This window comes from Xenia sp. Carnegie-2017, unplaced genomic scaffold (genome assembly GCF_021976095.1).
Source record: "Xenia sp. Carnegie-2017 unplaced genomic scaffold, XeniaSp_v1 HiC_scaffold_23, whole genome shotgun sequence".
NCBI classification, from domain to species: domain Eukaryota; kingdom Metazoa; phylum Cnidaria; class Anthozoa; order Malacalcyonacea; family Xeniidae; genus Xenia; species Xenia sp. Carnegie-2017.
This window is the reverse complement of record NW_025813486.1, coordinates 471,066-479,587: the sequence shown is the minus strand read 5'-3', so window position 1 is coordinate 479,587 and position 8,522 is coordinate 471,066.

Sequence of the window (8,522 nt, the reverse complement as noted above, 5' to 3'; positions counted from 1 at the left end):
ACATATTTTCATGACAAAGACTATAGATCATGATTTTCACATATTTTCATGACAAAGACTATAGATCATGATTTTCACATATTTTCATGACAAAGACTATAGATCATGATTTTCACATATTTTCATGACAAAGACTATAGATCATGATTTTCACATATTTTCATGACAAAGACTATAGATCATGATTTTCACATATTTTCATGACAAAGACTATAGATCATGATTTTCACATATTTTCATGACAAAGACTATAGATCATGATTTTCACATATTTTCATGACAAAGACTATAGATCATGATTTTCACATATTTTCATGACAAAGACTATAGATCATGATTTTCACATATTTTCATGACAAAGACTATAGATCATGATTTTCACATATTTTCATGACAAAGACTATAGATCATGATTTTCACATATTTTCATGACAAAGACTATAGATCATGATTTTCACATATTTTCATGACAAAGACTATAGATCATGATTTTCACATATTTTCATGACAAAGACTATAGATCATGATTTTCACATATTTTCATGACAAAGACTATAGATCATGATTTTCACATATTTTCATGACAAAGACTATAGATCATGATTTTCACATATTTTCATGACAAAGACTATAGATCATGATTTTCACATATTTTCATGACAAAGACTATAGATCATGATTTTCACATATTTTCATGACAAAGACTATAGATCATGATTTTCACATATTTTCATGACAAAGACTATAGATCATGATTTTCACATATTTTCATGACAAAGACTATAGATCATGATTTTCATGACAAAGACTATAGATCATGATTTTCACATATTTTCATGACAAAGACTATAGATCATGATTTTCACATATTTTCATGACAAAGACTATAGATCATGATTTTCACATATTTTCATGACAAAGACTATAGATCATGATTTTCACATATTTTCATGACAAAGACTATAGATCATGATTTTCACATATTTTCATGACAAAGACTATAGATCATGATTTTCACATATTTTCATGACAAAGACTATAGATCATGATTTTCACATATTTTCATGACAAAGACTATAGATCATGATTTTCACATATTTTCATGACAAAGACTATAGATCATGATTTTCACATATTTTCATGACAAAGACTATAGATCATGATTTTCACATATTTTCATGACAAAGACTATAGATCATGATTTTCACATATTTTCATGACAAAGACTATAGATCATGATTTTCACATATTTTCATGACAAAGACTATAGATCATGATTTTCACATATTTTCATGACAAAGACTATAGATCATGATTTTCACATATTTTCATGACAAAGACTATAGATCATGATTTTCACATATTTTCATGACAAAGACTATAGATCATGATTTTCACATATTTTCATGACAAAGACTATAGATCATGATTTTCACATATTTTCATGACAAAGACTATAGATCATGATTTTCACATATTTTCATGACAAAGACTATAGATCATGATTTTCACATATTTTCATGACAAAGACTATAGATCATGATTTTCACATATTTTCATGACAAAGACTATAGATCATGATTTTCACATATTTTCATGACAAAGACTATAGATCATGATTTTCACATATTTTCATGACAAAGACTATAGATCATGATTTTCACATATTTTCATGACAAAGACTATAGATCATGATTTTCACATATTTTCATGACAAAGACTATAGATCATGATTTTCACATATTTTCATGACAAAGACTATAGATCATGATTTTCACATATTTTCATGACAAAGACTATAGATCATGATTTTCACATATTTTCATGACAAAGACTATAGATCATGATTTTCACATATTTTCATGACAAAGACTATAGATCATGATTTTCACATATTTTCATGACAAAGACTATAGATCATGATTTTCACATATTTTCATGACAAAGACTATAGATCATGATTTTCACATATTTTCATGACAAAGACTATAGATCATGATTTTCACATATTTTCATGACAAAGACTATAGATCATGATTTTCACATATTTTCATGACAAAGACTATAGATCATGATTTTCACATATTTTCATGACAAAGACTATAGATCATGATTTTCACATATTTTCATGACAAAGACTATAGATCATGATTTTCACATATTTTCATGACAAAGACTATAGATCATGATTTTCACATATTTTCATGACAAAGACTATAGATCATGATTTTCACATATTTTCATGACAAAGACTATAGATCATGATTTTCACATATTTTCATGACAAAGACTATAGATCATGATTTTCACATATTTTCATGACAAAGACTATAGATCATGATTTTCACATATTTTCATGACAAAGACTATAGATCATGATTTTCACATATTTTCATGACAAAGACTATAGATCATGATTTTCACATATTTTCATGACAAAGACTATAGATCATGATTTTCACATATTTTCATGACAAAGACTATAGATCATGATTTTCACATATTTTCATGACAAAGACTATAGATCATGATTTTCACATATTTTCATGACAAAGACTATAGATCATGATTTTCACATATTTTCATGACAAAGACTATAGATCATGATTTTCACATATTTTCATGACAAAGACTATAGATCATGATTTTCACATATTTTCATGACAAAGACTATAGATCATGATTTTCACATATTTTCATGACAAAGACTATAGATCATGATTTTCACATATTTTCATGACAAAGACTATAGATCATGATTTTCACATATTTTCATGACAAAGACTATAGATCATGATTTTCACATATTTTCATGACAAAGACTATAGATCATGATTTTCACATATTTTCATGACAAAGACTATAGATCATGATTTTCACATATTTTCATGACAAAGACTATAGATCATGATTTTCACATATTTTCATGACAAAGACTATAGATCATGATTTTCACATATTTTCATGACAAAGACTATAGATCATGATTTTCACATATTTTCATGACAAAGACTATAGATCATGATTTTCACATATTTTCATGACAAAGACTATAGATCATGATTTTCACATATTTTCATGACAAAGACTATAGATCATGATTTTCACATATTTTCATGACAAAGACTATAGATCATGATTTTCACATATTTTCATGACAAAGACTATAGATCATGATTTTCACATATTTTCATGACAAAGACTATAGATCATGATTTTCACATATTTTCATGACAAAGACTATAGATCATGATTTTCACATATTTTCATGACAAAGACTATAGATCATGATTTTCACATATTTTCATGACAAAGACTATAGATCATGATTTTCACATATTTTCATGACAAAGACTATAGATCATGATTTTCACATATTTTCATGACAAAGACTATAGATCATGATTTTCACATATTTTCATGACAAAGACTATAGATCATGATTTTCACATATTTTCATGACAAAGACTATAGATCATGATTTTCACATATTTTCATGACAAAGACTATAGATCATGATTTTCACATATTTTCATGACAAAGACTATAGATCATGATTTTCACATATTTTCATGACAAAGACTATAGATCATGATTTTCACATATTTTCATGACAAAGACTATAGATCATGATTTTCACATATTTTCATGACAAAGACTATAGATCATGATTTTCACATATTTTCATGACAAAGACTATAGATCATGATTTTCACATATTTTCATGACAAAGACTATAGATCATGATTTTCACATATTTTCATGACAAAGACTATAGATCATGATTTTCACATATTTTCATGACAAAGACTATAGATCATGATTTTCACATATTTTCATGACAAAGACTATAGATCATGATTTTCACATATTTTCATGACAAAGACTATAGATCATGATTTTCACATATTTTCATGACAAAGACTATAGATCATGATTTTCACATATTTTCATGACAAAGACTATAGATCATGATTTTCACATATTTTCATGACAAAGACTATAGATCATGATTTTCACATATTTTCATGACAAAGACTATAGATCATGATTTTCACATATTTTCATGACAAAGACTATAGATCATGATTTTCACATATTTTCATGACAAAGACTATAGATCATGATTTTCACATATTTTCATGACAAAGACTATAGATCATGATTTTCACATATTTTCATGACAAAGACTATAGATCATGATTTTCACATATTTTCATGACAAAGACTATAGATCATGATTTTCACATATTTTCATGACAAAGACTATAGATCATGATTTTCACATATTTTCATGACAAAGACTATAGATCATGATTTTCACATATTTTCATGACAAAGACTATAGATCATGATTTTCACATATTTTCATGACAAAGACTATAGATCATGATTTTCACATATTTTCATGACAAAGACTATAGATCATGATTTTCACATATTTTCATGACAAAGACTATAGATCATGATTTTCACATATTTTCATGACAAAGACTATAGATCATGATTTTCACATATTTTCATGACAAAGACTATAGATCATGATTTTCACATATTTTCATGACAAAGACTATAGATCATGATTTTCACATATTTTCATGACAAAGACTATAGATCATGATTTTCACATATTTTCATGACAAAGACTATAGATCATGATTTTCACATATTTTCATGACAAAGACTATAGATCATGATTTTCACATATTTTCATGACAAAGACTATAGATCATGATTTTCACATATTTTCATGACAAAGACTATAGATCATGATTTTCACATATTTTCATGACAAAGACTATAGATCATGATTTTCACATATTTTCATGACAAAGACTATAGATCATGATTTTCACATATTTTCATGACAAAGACTATAGATCATGATTTTCACATATTTTCATGACAAAGACTATAGATCATGATTTTCACATATTTTCATGACAAAGACTATAGATCATGATTTTCACATATTTTCATGACAAAGACTATAGATCATGATTTTCACATATTTTCATGACAAAGACTATAGATCATGATTTTCACATATTTTCATGACAAAGACTATAGATCATGATTTTCACATATTTTCATGACAAAGACTATAGATCATGATTTTCACATATTTTCATGACAAAGACTATAGATCATGATTTTCACATTTTCATGACAAAGACTATAGATCATGATTTTCACATATTTTCATGACAAAGACTATAGATCATGATTTTCACATATTTTCATGACAAAGACTATAGATCATGATTTTCACATATTTTCATGACAAAGACTATAGATCATGATTTTCACATATTTTCATGACAAAGACTATAGATCATGATTTTCACATATTTTCATGACAAAGACTATAGATCATGATTTTCACATATTTTCATGACAAAGACTATAGATCATGATTTTCACATATTTTCATGACAAAGACTATAGATCATGATTTTCACATATTTTCATGACAAAGACTATAGATCATGATTTTCACATATTTTCATGACAAAGACTATAGATCATGATTTTCACATATTTTCATGACAAAGACTATAGATCATGATTTTCACATATTTTCATGACAAAGACTATAGATCATGATTTTCACATTTTCATGACAAAGACTATAGATCATGATTTTCACATATTTTCATGACAAAGACTATAGATCATGATTTTCACATATTTTCATGACAAAGACTATAGATCATGATTTTCACATATTTTCATGACAAAGACTATAGATCATGATTTTCACATATTTTCATGACAAAGACTATAGATCATGATTTTCACATATTTTCATGACAAAGACTATAGATCATGATTTTCACATATTTTCATGACAAAGACTATAGATCATGATTTTCACATATTTTCATGACAAAGACTATAGATCATGATTTTCACATATTTTCATGACAAAGACTATAGATCATGATTTTCACATATTTTCATGACAAAGACTATAGATCATGATTTTCACATATTTTCATGACAAAGACTATAGATCATGATTTTCACATATTTTCATGACAAAGACTATAGATCATGATTTTCACATATTTTCATGACAAAGACTATAGATCATGATTTTCACATATTTTCATGACAAAGACTATAGATCATGATTTTCACATATTTTCATGACAAAGACTATAGATCATGATTTTCACATATTTTCATGACAAAGACTATAGATCATGATTTTCACATATTTTCATGACAAAGACTATAGATCATGATTTTCACATATTTTCATGACAAAGACTATAGATCATGATTTTCACATATTTTCATGACAAAGACTATAGATCATGATTTTCACATATTTTCATGACAAAGACTATAGATCATGATTTTCACATATTTTCATGACAAAGACTATAGATCATGATTTTCACATATTTTCATGACAAAGACTATAGATCATGATTTTCACATATTTTCATGACAAAGACTATAGATCATGATTTTCACATATTTTCATGACAAAGACTATAGATCATGATTTTCACATATTTTCATGACAAAGACTATAGATCATGATTTTCACATATTTTCATGACAAAGACTATAGATCATGATTTTCACATATTTTCATGACAAAGACTATAGATCATGATTTTCACATATTTTCATGACAAAGACTATAGATCATGATTTTCACATATTTTCATGACAAAGACTATAGATCATGATTTTCACATATTTTCATGACAAAGACTATAGATCATGATTTTCACATATTTTCATGACAAAGACTATAGATCATGATTTTCACATATTTTCATGACAAAGACTATAGATCATGATTTTCACATATTTTCATGACAAAGACTATAGATCATGATTTTCACATATTTTCATGACAAAGACTATAGATCATGATTTTCACATATTTTCATGACAAAGACTATAGATCATGATTTTCACATATTTTCATGACAAAGACTATAGATCATGATTTTCACATATTTTCATGACAAAGACTATAGATCATGATTTTCACATATTTTCATGACAAAGACTATAGATCATGATTTTCACATATTTTCATGACAAAGACTATAGATCATGATTTTCACATATTTTCATGACAAAGACTATAGATCATGATTTTCACATATTTTCATGACAAAGACTATAGATCATGATTTTCACATATTTTCATGACAAAGACTATAGATCATGATTTTCACATATTTTCATGACAAAGACTATAGATCATGATTTTCACATATTTTCATGACAAAGACTATAGATCATGATTTTCACACATTTTCATGACAAAGACTATAGATCATGATTTTCACATATTTTCATGACAAAGACTATAGATCATGATTTTCACATATTTTCATGACAAAGACTATAGATCATGATTTTCACATATTTTCATGACAAAGACTATAGATCATGATTTTCACATATTTTCATGACAAAGACTATAGATCATGATTTTCACATATTTTCATGACAAAGACTATAGATCATGATTTTCACATATTTTCATGACAAAGACTATAGATCATGATTTTCACATATTTTCATGACAAAGACTATAGCTCATGATTTTCACATATTTTCATGACAAAGACTATAGATCATGATTTTCACATATTTTCATGACAAAGACTATAGATCATGATTTTCACATATTTTCATGACAAAGACTATAGATCATGATTTTCACATATTTTCATGACAAAGACTATAGATCATGATTTTCACATATTTTCATGACAAAGACTATAGATCATGATTTTCACATATTTTCATGACAAAGACTATAGATCATGATTTTCACATATTTTCATGACAAAGACTATAGATCATGATTTTCACATATTTTCATGACAAAGACTATAGATCATGATTTTCACATATTTTCATGACAAAGACTATAGATCATGATTTTCACATATTTTCATGACAAAGACTATAGATCATGATTTTCACATATTTTCATGACAAAGACTATAGATCATGATTTTCACATATTTTCATGACAAAGACTATAGATCATGATTTTCACATTTTCATGACAAAGACTATAGATCATGATTTTCACATATTTTCATGACAAAGACTATAGATCATGATTTTCACATATTTTCATGACAAAGACTATAGATCATGATTTTCACATATTTTCATGACAAAGACTATAGATCATGATTTTCACATATTTTCATGACAAAGACTATAGATCATGATTTTCACATATTTTCATGACAAAGACTATAGATCATGATTTTCACATATTTTCATGACAAAGACTATAGATCATGATTTTCACATATTTTCATGACAAAGACTATAGATCATGATTTTCACATATTTTCATGACAAAGACTATAGATCATGATTTTCACATATTTTCATGACAAAGACTATAGATCATGATTTTCACATATTTTCATGACAAAGACTATAGATCATGATTTTCACATATTTTCATGACAAAGACTATAGATCATGATTTTCACATATTTTCATGACAAAGACTATAG